Source organism: Vulpes vulpes, chromosome 1 (assembly GCF_048418805.1).
Source record: "Vulpes vulpes isolate BD-2025 chromosome 1, VulVul3, whole genome shotgun sequence".
In the NCBI taxonomy this organism is placed as follows: domain Eukaryota; kingdom Metazoa; phylum Chordata; class Mammalia; order Carnivora; family Canidae; genus Vulpes; species Vulpes vulpes.
Window position 1 is genome coordinate 84,911,462 of NC_132780.1, and position 13,249 is coordinate 84,924,710.

Consider the following 13,249-nt stretch of genomic DNA (forward strand, 5'->3'; position numbering starts at 1 on the left):
ATTATTTTGAGCTAAGGGCAATTGTGAAATAACAGACCCAAAAGAGCTTCCTGCCCTCCTCATCTGTCTGAAAAAAAGGGTGTAAATCCCCATGCACCCACACCTCAGACCAGGACGAAAAAAGAGACACTTATCACTGGAGATGGAGAGCTGGCACTGAGATTGGACCATGTTACAAACCTTAGTAAGAGGACTCTTTTCTTCCATGATTAGCTCTTCCCTGTATTTCCAATTCACTTCCCATAGTTTGTGAGCCCTGGCAGCCCACATGCCTTTCTTTTCTAGTCATGTTTTGGCAGTTCACTGCCCTTTGTGAAAATGTTACATGAGCCCCTGAGTCTGACTGCTCCTTTGGGTTTTCACGTCTCTCTGATGTCCCCATGCACACAAAATTTTAAATATTGAGAAAATTTGTATGCCTTTTCTGTCAGACTGTTAGTCTGTCTTTTTAGTTTAGCTCACAGGCCCCAGTCACTGAACTTGAGGGAAAAGGAAGAGGGTTTTTCCCCTCCTATATACCTGAATTTCATTTATCTGCCAGGAGAAGGTCAGGAGTCACTCTGCCATCAAACCCTAACCGTGGTCTTTGATAAAGGAACAGGAGTGAATCTATACAGTTGTAATGGCAAAGGGGATCAGGAAGGTAGGATGCACTTATCCCAAGTAAGATTTGGCCAGCAGGGAATCATTAATGGTTCTTCATGGTTGGAAAGCGGTCAGAACCTTTGGAACCACATCTTTATTAAGATGTAGACTTGACTTTTTGTTTTCCTTCCAGTCAGGTGTTTTATAGTTTCGTAGTCTGATAATATTTTCCATGAATTTGTCCTACATTCCTTTGAAGTAACTCTCTGTTTTATCTAAGAAGACTTAGCCTTGTTTACTATTAGCTTCTCATACAGACAGCTGAGTTTTTAAAGAAAAATAAATGTATTTAAAGACAGAAAAGTCTAAAACATGGTACATGTGACTTGGAAATGTTCGATATTTTTGCCATATGCCCTATGACTTTCAAGGCACAGAAACCAGAATTCTATGTGGCTTAGGTGGATTTTTGTGCACAGTATTCTTCTCTAATATATCACACTTAGAGAAATTGACATTAATTTGTCTAGTACAGACCTCTGGAGCATTTTGGCATTTAATGGCTATCATTACAGTGATATTCTTAATTCTGCTTCATTCATTTATTAAAAACACCTGTTTAGAACCTATGAGATGACAGATACTGTGCCAGTGCTGAGGGCACAAAAATGAACATCTTAGAGTTCTCGACTGACTTTGACTCCTTCAATTGGCATATATGGAGGCATCTATTGAAAATTAGGTCAAATACTTATGAAATCTTTAATTTTAACTACTTAAATTTCGTAGATTGTTTACATGCATGATGGTCCCAGAAAATTTTGGCTTACTGAGTAAGAATAATTCAAAGTATTTTAATTTACTAGAATGGCTTACCATTAAAGATTCTAATAAAGAACAATACCAAATAAATATATTTTTTCCTAACTACAGTTAATAATTATTTTTAGTTATCCACAAAACTGTTTTCATGCATGCTTAATTTCTTAATTACAAGGAATCTGCTCACACCTTTAAAAATTAAAAAAAATAAGGGGTACCTGGGTGGCTCAGTGGTTGAGCATCTGCCTTTTGCTCAGGTCATGATTCTGCAGTCCTGGGATTGAGTTGGCATCAGGTTCCCTGCAGGGAGCCTGTTTATCCCTCTGCCTATGTCTTTGCCTCTTTCTCTGTCTTTCATGAATAAATAAATAAATTTTAAAAATTAAATAAATAAAAATTTAAAAAACAGAGTGTGTGTGTGTGTGTTGAGTGTTACATCCTCACAAACAGTCCAAAGTGGCTGCCAGTTCTGTCTTTTACAAGCCAAAATTTATATCTGACTTTGAATTGCTTATTCTTATTTTGTAATGGAATAGAAATAAGAACAGATTCTGCATAATTATAGTTACTCTAAATTTTAATACAGTCTTTTAAATAAAAATTAAAAATAATTTCTGTCATATACACTTGTCTTCTGGGTTATCAATATTTCTAAGTAATGTTAGGGCTCTGGATTAACCATACACATAATTTTAAATCTCAGTGTTTACACTTTTTTTAAAAGCTTCAGAATGTGCTTAATGGGAATTTCTAACAACCTAAACAACATTAGATGTCAAGAGACCTTCTGAAAGGATAATTTTTTTTCACACTTTTTCATATTTCTTTGCTTCCTCTCATGCATCATATTTATTTTATTAAGTGTGTCAAAAAGAGAAATTTCCCTAAAGAGAAAAATGTTTTATTCTTTACCTACCACTTGGTTCAGCTCAAACTTGACCAGGACATGGGTTTGGAGATTCTTGCTTTTGTTCAGAGCTGAAAATACATACTTTCAGACCTCTTCCTATTATATGATTCTCTCATATATATATGAGAATCCATGGTGTCATGAAAGAAAATCATTAAGGGTTGATTTGTTGGATTGCTAAATCATACCAGGTAAGAGGAGAAGGGAGGTGTGTAATGCTGGGGGTGAAGTAAAGATATATCCAGGAGAGAGGCCTTCCTGCCCCTCAGAGATTAAGGTAATTTTGGCTCAGCCCCAGCTCAATGTCTGAGAATTCTGAGCTCTTCTCACCATGTAGTATCTTCTGACATAATTCTTCTTTGTGGTTTCCTGTGGACTTTTCCACTGGTGTTTCAAAACACCAGAAAAGTTTAAAGTATTAATAGAAAAGTTGAGGTACAGTAAGGTTAACAGATTAGGAGATGATTGCCTTTGAAAAACTAGTTATTCACAGTTCCCAAGAGGGGGAGTCATGCCAAGACTGTGGGGCTACACAGGGAAGCACGCGTGGGAGTCAGCCTGAGGCAGGGCAGCAGGGAAAATTCGAGCAAGAACCTTTAATGTGGTTTCTGTAGGAAGGAACAGGCAAGGCAGGGTAAGCAGCCTTGGGATTGGCAAATCAAACAATTTCATCAGGCTCTGGGGCATAGAAGCTGTCCCTAATTGTTTGAGACGATTAGAGGATGTGAATGGTGGCCCAGAGTAGGAGGCTAGTAAAGGAGGTGGTTGGAAGCATGGGCTCTGCATTACTTGGTTGGCATTTGAAGCTTGCTTCCAGAGCTCTTGGAGTGTGGTTTACTATCTCTAGGAATTGGCCAGCTCTGGGAGAGTTAGCAATAACCCAGATGTCAAAGCATCAGAATATGTGGTTAAAAAGACAAGGTTAATAGAACTAGGTCTAGCTCACTATCTTGGTTCTTCCTCTTATAGACCTAGACTGAAAATACAGCCCCTTCATCAGTGTCCACAAAAGTTCTAATCACAATAAGAATTGTATTAGTTTAGGCTTGAAGTGTCCTAGGGAAGTTCCAAGGAGTTATAAACAACTGTGGGCATTATCTCTTTTCCTGTCTTTGTCTAGGTCCTTCCCTCTCCAGTGCAAACAATTTCCCCTCCTTGCCTCTGGCAGGCAAATTCTTATATTCAGTCCCTCTAAGGTCTTAGCTTCTACTCAACCAGGAGTTTCAAATCATTTTCTGAGCATTGGTGGATCTCTTCTCCTTATGATAAATGCTTCTGTCAACTGCTAAGAAAATAAAAATGCCCTATCTCATACTGATAACATCATAAACATATATAAACATCAAACTGATAAGATGGCTGGAGGAGAACTGAAAATAACAAAAAAGCAAGAAGTGATTTTATATTAACCACAAAGTTGAAGTGAATGTGGAGAATGTGTCACCTTTGAATCCTAAGTGACAGTTTTGGCAGCAGCATTGATAAATGTACCAAGACTTTGCTCCCTGAAGCAAGATGTGATCTGTGAGATTGTGTAGAGGAATTTATCATGTATGCTTTCATTATTACAATGCAATTTGTATTATCATTTGGGGGAAACCAAGGATGGTTTGCTATGTAGCAGGAGAAAGAGCTCCTGGGTGCATAAAACACTGGCCTCTGAGGAATGAAGCTGTCTCTATGACATGTGCCCTGAGTTATTCTGTGAAAATGACCTAGGAGCATCTTTGAATATCTGCTGTCACAGGACGTGTGTGATGGTTAATCTTATGTGTTAACCTGAATGGGCTGCAGGATATCCAGAATGCTGGTAAAACATTTCTGGGTGTGTCTGTGGGGGTGTTTCTAGAAGAGATCACATTTGAATTAATGAACTGGGTAAAGATCACTCTCACTTTGTGAGTTGGCATTGTGCACTCCACTGAGGGCCTGAAGGAGATAAAAAGGGAGAGGAAGGGCAGATTTGTTCTGTTTGAGCTGGGACATTCATCCTCTCCTGCCTTGGACATTGATGCTCCTGGTTCTTGGGCCTTTGGACTCAGACTGAATTACGGGTCTGGCTTTCCTGGTTCCTTATTGGTTATGTTTATCTAGAAAACTAATACAGCATGAGCAACTGGGAGCAAGGATTCCTGGCATCTAAAATAAGAGCTGTACAATTGGTTTGCTGGGTTCCCTTGGGTCTTTCTGGGGTTCACAATCTTCTCATCTACAACATGGGAATAATGTCTGTATCACGTGATTGTGCAAATTACTCCAAAGAATGTATTTAAGTGTTCATCCCTGAATTTAGTTGGTGGTTACCATTCTCTGGTTAAGTTGATCTCAAATACAATGATAATCTAAATCTTAGCATAATAAACACTTTTATTTGCCTGGAACTAATTGGCACGATACTTATTACAACATTCAAATGTTCTTTAAAAAAATAAATTTGATAGAAATTTACTTTTTAAATATATAGTGGCCTATGTGTTCTTGTCAGCTACAAATTTCTTGAGCTGAATTTAATGGGTAATCAAGTCATATGGTGTGAGGTACTCCTCTTGATTGGACCAGGGCTGCTGATTGTTGCTCGGGCCTCATCATCAACAAGGAAGTGGCACTTTCAAAAGCCAGAGAGAGAGAGAGAGAGAGAATATGGAGTGGGATCATGAAGAGCTCTTGATGAAGAGCTTCCAGAGAACTCTCTGAAAAGCATCCAGAGAAATCAGGAATATGCTGCTCAGGTACCTTGGTTTTGCCATAGCTACTTCCTTCTTCTTTCCAAGTAATTATTACCTAGTTATATATATATAACATATATATATATATATTATATATATATATAACATATATAAATATGTTACATTTAGTGAATAAAATTATCAGTGTATTTGTGGCTAATCACTGCAGTCAGGATATGGGACAGACTGGAAAGCAGAGGATTAAAAACCCACCATAACCCATGTTCTTTCTATTGGTTCTGAGAGATTGAATATATAAACGACAGTGGCCAGACCATATATAAAGACATAACTTTGACTCACAAGCTACAACAACCTGTCCAGGAAACCAACCCCTTATCTACAATAAACATCCAGGAAGACAGCCTGCTTGCTATAACTCAGACTTGAAGGAAGCCAGATTTCTACCTCTAGTGACAATTCAAGAAGCTAAATAATGAGTTCTGTAACAGTTGGCCCCAAATAGCCAGAACCTGATTAATAAATGACACCTTCTTGGGGCACCTGGGTGGCTCAGCTGATTAAGTGTCCATCTTTGACTCAGGTCATGATCTCAGGGTCATGGGACCAAGACCCATATCAGGCTCCCTGCTCAGTGGGGAGTCTGCTTGTCCTTCTTTCTCTTCTCCTGGTTGTGATCTCTCTCTCAAATAAATAAATAAAACCTTTAAAAATAATTTAAAAAATAACTGACATTTTCCCTATTTTTTTGCCCCCATGTCCAGTTTATAACCAATAAGAGAAAGCTAAATACATATTCTTAACCAATCACAGAGCACTTCTAGCTAGCCCACCTGCAGCTTCCTTATGCTAACAGCTTCCTATCAGGGCACACTTGAAGCCTTACCATTTTCACCTTAAAATTTCTAGCTCCTCTGCCTGTCTTTGAGTCTATACCAAGACACAAGTGATAATGGTGGACTCCATTGTTATAGCAAGTTCAGAATGAATAGTCTTCGCTTTCCTCATTGGTTGGTGCTCATTTCTTTCCAGAGTTTGGAGAAGAACAAGAGGGCTGAGTGTAGATGGCTCCATACAAATGCAGGAAAACTCAGTGACTGCCAAGGCTGGGCAGTGGCATCTCTCCCTAAGTAGACAGCCCAGTAGGTTTGTGTGTGAGTGGGTGATCATAAAGATCTAATGTGTGTGGGCAACCAAACTTCACATCTTAGCAATGAACGTGAGGGATGGGGTAAAGGCATGGCAAAAACAAAGCAGCACAGCCTCTCCAGAAGGAGTCCAAGAGAATTAGGTAGAAAGCCAATAGCTTGCAAAGACCCACGAGATACAGCTGTACTTTTAACTGTCCAATGTGCTGCTGTTAAATTTTAGAAACTTATTGACTTTAGCAATTTTAGGACAATATTTTTCTAACTTTTAAACTGCTTTGACATAGCCTTGAAATTCATTTAAGAGGATTTCCCCCCTACCTTAAACACATCAAAGCAGGGCTTCAGGCAAAAAAATAACTCAGGGAGTTTTACTCCTATGAAAGTCAATTTGGGAAAGATAAATTTGCAAAGTCAAAGTGAAGTTACAAAAAGCATCATCAGAAGAAACAAAACCCAATTGAAGCTACTAACAACAGAGCATTTTTACTCAGTTTCACTTACCAAAAATAGCTGTACACATGACACAATTGTGATTAAGAACTTCTAACTGTAGAATGGATCTTCCTCACCTCGTTGGTTTTCAGTGCTAATTGAGCTGTGTTTCTTCATTTATTTTATTGTTCTTATTTATGTACTCTCAGTTACAAAGGTCATCACTGCAATGCTGGGAGTCCTCCCTGGGTCTTTAAGAATCTAGAGGCTTCCACTTACCCATTTAAGGTGGTGGTTTTTTTTTTTTTTTTTTTTTTTTTTTTTACCGTTGCAGGTCATTAGAACCATCTTACCTCAGACCAATTAAATCATAACCTCTCAGAGCATTTTAAAAATAGCTACCCAGGTGATTCTAACATGCACAGAGTGTTGAAAAAAATCCTCCTAAAAGAGGCAAGATTTCCTTCACAGTGTCACCTTGAGTTGTGTTCATTTTGTTTGAGGATTGTCAAAATTTAACAAAGCAACTTTTACCTTGTCCATTTTAAAGTGATGGTAATGCCAATGTTATAAACTGACTCGTTGGAGCCTTGCTGGACTTGTTCACTGCTGCTGTCCCAGGGTCCAAGGTGATGGTGGTGGTGGTGGTGGGGTGCTCACTAGACTTGGGGTAATGGGACAGCAGAAGGCAGATTCATCTATTTCTTCTCTGTTGCTTTGGTGTTCAGTGTGAAAATGACTAGCTAGCTGATACAGGAGGCAAAGAGATGAAGCACACACATAAGTCAGGTAGGTTGTATAAACAGTCGGTAATGACACAGGGTCACATGCTGGCTCCATTAGGGAGTACAGTGTCTTTTCACCACTGCAGGTGACCACCCAGAGGACACAGGGCCTACAAGTATGGTGGCACCTTTGCATTGATGATTAGAGAAAGCCTTGAGAAGCTGGTTTGGAGGCATGGAATCTGGGTCTCAGATTTCAATGCAGAAATAACACCAAGTGACTCCATATGAGGAATTTTGTTTTCTAGAATTCATGAGACCACAAATGAAGTACCATCTCTTTTAGAATAGAGCAAATAGGAACTGTGTGACTATACTTTAAAGTTCTCAGTACCTGGGCAATCAGAGGAGGGAAGCAGGACTGTCAGCCCCTTCACCAGTCTGCTCCTGTAGTAGTGGAGGGTCCAGCTTCCCAGTTTCTGCTGACTGGACCTTTCCTTGAACAGATATGTCTAGGGACAGCATTTAGGGCTTCCTGACCCCTTAGAAGGGGCTCTGCATTCCTGATTTACTTTGAACATGTTCTAATAGAAATGACTGCTTTGGATTGTTTCTTAATTTCTCCTGCCCCACTTAATCGTTAGAGACAGAAGTATTCTCATTGTTTTTGAACTTCTCATTGATCTAGGAGAAAAGAGGTTCAGAATAATATGCACTCTCACTGAAGTTAAAGGAGTGCCTTGAAAGTACCATTTTATGCATAGTCCTTTCAGAGCTGGGGGAGGGTCCCTGGCAGGCTGAGTTGTATCCTTATTGCTTATCTTCTGATGACTACTCTTCCAAAAGCACAAAGTTCACCTGTGAGTAAAACCCCTCCAACATTACCACTGCTTTCACCATTCAGCAGATTATCAATGACATTTGCTAGTGGAACAGGAGGCAAGTGAAGCCATAAAGAATATTAGAGTTAAAATTTTTTTAATTTACAAATTTTTAGTAGAGTAGTTTTAGGTTCACAGCAAAACTGAGTGAAACTACAAAGATTTCCCATATACATCCCACCCCCAAGATGCATAGCTGCCCCATGATCAGCATCCCCTACCAGGGTAGTACATTTATTGCAATTATAAACATAGATTGACACATTATTATCACCCCAAGTCCATGGTTTAGATTAGGGTTTACTCTTGGTAAACTCTTGTGTATTTTATGGGTTTGGAGAAATTTCTAATGATAGCAATTATAATGACCATAGTGTCATACAGAGTCATTTTACTGCACTAAATCCTTTGTGCCCTGCCTATTTATCTTTCCCCTTCCTTTACAGTTTAATTTTAACTACTAAATTTGACGATTCCACTTACTGAACACTTCCAGAACTATGTTCATTTATTCAACAAATATTGTGTGAATATATTCACTGATCTAGGCCGCACACTGATGTAGGCACTGGAGATACAGGAATAAACAAGCAGATTGAGATCTGTTCTCTCCTGAGTCTTATATTTTAGAGGGACAGCAATAAACAACAAACAAGTACAAATTAAAAAAAAAGTAGTAATGTGAAGAAAACAAATGAGTGACATAACAGAAAGTGATCGGTGTGAGAGGAAGGACAGGGCTCCTCTATAATGGATGGTTGGGAGTCATCTTTCTGAGGTGGGGGTATTTAAACTGACATCTGAAATATGGGAAAGCCTGGGCCGTTCAGAGATTGGGGAAGTGTTGCATAGAGCAAAGAACAAATTCAGTTTTTTTGCCCAAACAAGAATAAGTTGGTACATTTGAGAAATGGAAAGAAGCCCCTTGGGGATCCCTGGGTGGCACAGCGGTTTGGCGCCTGCCTTTGGCCCAGGGCGCGATCCTGGAGACCCGGGATCGAATCCCACATCGGGCTCCCGGTGCATGGAGCCTGCTTCTCCCTCTGCCTGTGTCTCTGGCTCTGTCTCTCCTTCTATCTCTCAAGAATAAATAAATAAAATCTTTAAAAAAAAGAAAAAAAAAGAAATAATTAAAAAAAAAAAAAAAAGGAAAGAAGCCCCTTGTGCCTAGGGCATAGTGAGTGAACTAGAGAGGGGCAAGAGCAGGGGGGCAGAGAGGTAGGTGGGGCTGGACAGCACAAGGCTTCCCAGGTCATGTCAAGGCACTGAGGGTTTTCTCCAAGTGAAATGGGGAGGCACTGTAGTGTTTAAAAAGGGGAATGCAAGTTTTATGAAAATCATGATAGTTACTTTGTGGAGACTAGTGGAACGTTGTGGACAGAGCAGTGAACCTGAATTGGCAGCTATAAGGTAGGTTAGGAGGCTATGCAGGGTCTAGTGAGGGATGGTGGGGGCTTGGGTGGTGGCGGCGGCAGTAAGATGGAAGGAAAGGAACAAAGAGGTAGAGTCCGGGGACTTGATGGATGAGAAACAGGGTGAAGGAACAAGGGCATTGAACATGACTGTGGTATAAACATTGACAAGACAGGGAAGAATAAATCAGGAGCAAGTTTTTTGTTTTGTTTTGTTTTGTTTTGTTTTGTGGGGAGGCTTGGGAGAATTAGTAGTTGTATTAGACCTGGTAAGTTTGGGAAGCCTACCATCGTGTTCATGTTGAATCAACAGTTGAATGTCCAAGTTTGATGCTCAAGAGGGAGGATGGGGCTGAATGAAGATGTAAATTTCAGAGTCACCAGGGAATAAATTGTATTTAAAGCCAAGGGACTAGATGAGATCATCTAAGAGAAATAAGCAGTAGTCTGGAGGGAGTAGTGTGAGGTCAAGAGAAGATTGATTTATTTACTTTTACAGCAGGGCTACTAGAGTGTGTTTGTTGGCTGATGATAATGGAGGTGAACTGGTCAATGTTAGTGTCAAACAGCAAAATCTGGAGGCCTGGTTGTAAAGTCTCCCCTACCACCTCATCCAGCAGGATTAATTATATCCTTGTCTCTACTCTCATAGGGTTTGCTCAATAGTATTTATAACGTTTTATTATGGTAAGTTATGTAATTTTCTGACTCCCAGGTGGATAGTAAGCTCCTTTTTACTATCACAGGTGTCATTTATTAACTGTCAACTATGTCAAGCCTTTATTAGGCACATGATGTGTGTGATCTTAGTTACTCTTCACAATAGCCTTTTATGGAAGACATAATCTTCTCCAGTCTATAGATGAAAAATTCAAGCTCAAGGAGGCTAACTGACACACAATAATTTTGGGTTGGAAGCAGAGTTGAGATTCAAGTACAGATCTGCTTGCCTCTTAGTCATATGCTTTTCCTTGCCACACTTCTTTTTCAGTGTGTTCTACTGTGTATTCTGGTATCTGTTTAGCACAGTAACCATCAGGTATGTGCTAACCTGAAATTCAGTAATGGTGAGTGAAGTAAAACAAAGCTACAGTAATAAGCCTTAAAAATCTGCAATTTGCTAATTCTCTCATTTCTTGTTGAAATTCCATTTGTTGATCTAGGAGGAATATCCCAGATTTTTTGAACCTACACTTGTCCTTCCACTGGAATCCTGCTGTACTTCTTGATCAGGAGAAAGACAGAAACAGGTGAGCTGGTGCTGGAGGTCAGTTGAGCAGATGTTGGCAGTTGTTGAAGCTCTACTTGAGAACTTGCTGGGAAGAAGGAGCAGTGGAAAGAGCAGAACCTTTGGCCAAGTAAGTGAATATGATTTGCTGCAATTCGGCAACTACACAAGTCAGAGAATGTAATTCTTTGCTTAACATCAAAATGATTATTTCCTTTTGTTTGGTCATTTTCCTTCGTAGGAGTCTTTTGCCAAATTTGTCAGATTATGATGATAACCTCATGCAATTTATTTGCAAAAAAGATAGATTATTTCTTTTGGGGGATCTTTTGTATTTATTGCAATCATCAGATACACTCATTTATAAGTTTCACATAAATTTGATGTAGTAAAAACAATTTTGTCCAGTAGCCAGAATGGTAGCTACTGAGTCTAGAGGCAAATATTTGCTATAACTGAATGAAAACAATTTACTATACTTTATCTGTGCTATATTAGCACTCACTTGTGTTCTATTCTAGTATACCTGAGATCAACTGGCCTGAGTGGGGATTTTGCAGGTCCTGACCCTACTATATCACCAAGGGTAAAACTGCAGGACTCACAGAGTTCATTGTTTACCAAGTGCCTGTTCCGTGTTGCCAACTCTTTTCTATACTTTGGGAACTACAAGAGAATTACTATCCTTAGGAATTTTCATGCAACTGGGATTTCAGGATTTCAACAGATATTTAAATCATCATAATGGTTGGACTCAATTAAGAGCTAATCATTCATTCAGAAAGCTCATACTGCCTTTTATGTACACAGACGTAGTGTTAAGAACTACAGAAAGTTGAACAAAACAAAACAAAACAAAACACACCAATATTCTGCCCTCAATGAGCTCAGATTCAGAAGAGAAACAGACAAATTAAAAATGAGTAATTTACTATATGGAAAATGTCTTGATGTAGATAGGAACAGGATGCTTTGGGGACACATAGATGGAAACTGTAAACTCACTAAGAACCCCTGAGAAGGCTTTTTGGAAGAGGGCAAGATTGAGTTAACTGTAAAGAATGAGCAATAATTAGCTAGTTGAAGAAGGTGGTGGAATAGGGAAAAGCATACCTGGAAATAGAAATGCATTTGTAAAGATAAAAGAGTTGAGGAATTGGCTGTAATTCCATGTGGCTGGAGCACTAGGTGAACATGATGTGCTGGAAAGCAGTGAAATGTGAGGTTTGAGGCAAGCAGGCACGAGATAAGCAGCTGCCTAGTTTTTCTAAGGAGTATGGATTTTATCCGAAGGCAATATAAAGCCTCCACTGAGACACTTTAAGCAGGTTTTTAGGAAATAATACTCCAGAAGGAATGTGGATAATGGCTTTGAAAATGGACAAAACCATAGCAAAGAGTCTGGGAAACTGCTTTAGTAATCTAGTTTTGAAATTTTGTGGGTATAAATTTCTACCTGTGGGGGTGGGACTGGAGAAGGAAGACAGTTTAAAAGGTAGACTTAGGTGATGAAACCAACAGATTGTAAATTATTTTAATGTTGCTGGTTAGGGAAGGAGGTCTAGGAAGTCTTGATTTCTGCCTTACATGGAATGGATGAATGACACGTTCTCTGGGTCTGCTGGTGGAGGGGGCAGGGAAAGGGTAAAATAGTGAGTTAACCCCAGAGCATGTTATATTTGAGGTACTTGTTCTGCATCCAAATGGAGACAGCCAACAGGTAGAGAGTATTTCTGTTGGATGCATAGACAGGAAATCATCTCAAAACATGCACTATTTAGAGCTAGGGTAGTTAATGCAGAAAAGATGTAGAGATGTGGATCTTCAGCATTTGCAGGTCTTAAATTCTTTGACAACCGATCACTCTCATAGATATTGTCATTATCAATACATCTAATTCCTCCAGAATCTTAATTTCATCCATTCCACTCTCCGACCACTGCTTCCTAAATTTATAACTCACTCCCTCAGTGTACTAACTCCAATGATGTGTCTACACCCACTGGGACCAGCAACAATCCTGTGTTTAAATCTTTTTCATCTAATAGTATTTCACCATTTTTTTCACTATCCCTTACTCCTTCAAGGTTCAGAATCCCTGCTTATGCACATTAAATTTATGGTCAATCATTCTAATCATTTTCTTGCTCTCTCTTGCTTCATTGTACTTACTTGACAAACAGTAACCTTGACTAAGTCCAATCTTTTGTCTACTTTTAGTGCCTATGACTGTGCAGCTGATTGTGATTGGGAAAAAAAAACACACACAGCCACACTGCCTGGTCTCATTTCTACATCCTTGACCTTGGATTTCAGGTGGTTCTTTCAAGTGCCACCTGACAATAAGGTAAGATGTCCTTATCTCTTATTGTACTAGATGGCTATTTTATACCTTCTTTCATTTCTTCATTCCTTC

General features: G+C 39.3%; 1 long non-coding RNA gene across 1 annotated transcript in view; it reads left to right on the plus strand.

Moving 5' to 3' along the window:
• LOC140593816 (uncharacterized) overlaps positions 1-13,249 on the plus strand; it is a 150,107-nt gene that overhangs the window by 44,781 nt on the left and 92,077 nt on the right. Inside the window, exons 2-3 of the long non-coding RNA XR_011994113.1 lie at positions 10,769-10,963; positions 13,054-13,180. This is a non-coding gene — a long non-coding RNA (uncharacterized lncRNA). The remainder of the gene's footprint in view (positions 1-10,768; positions 10,964-13,053; positions 13,181-13,249) is intronic.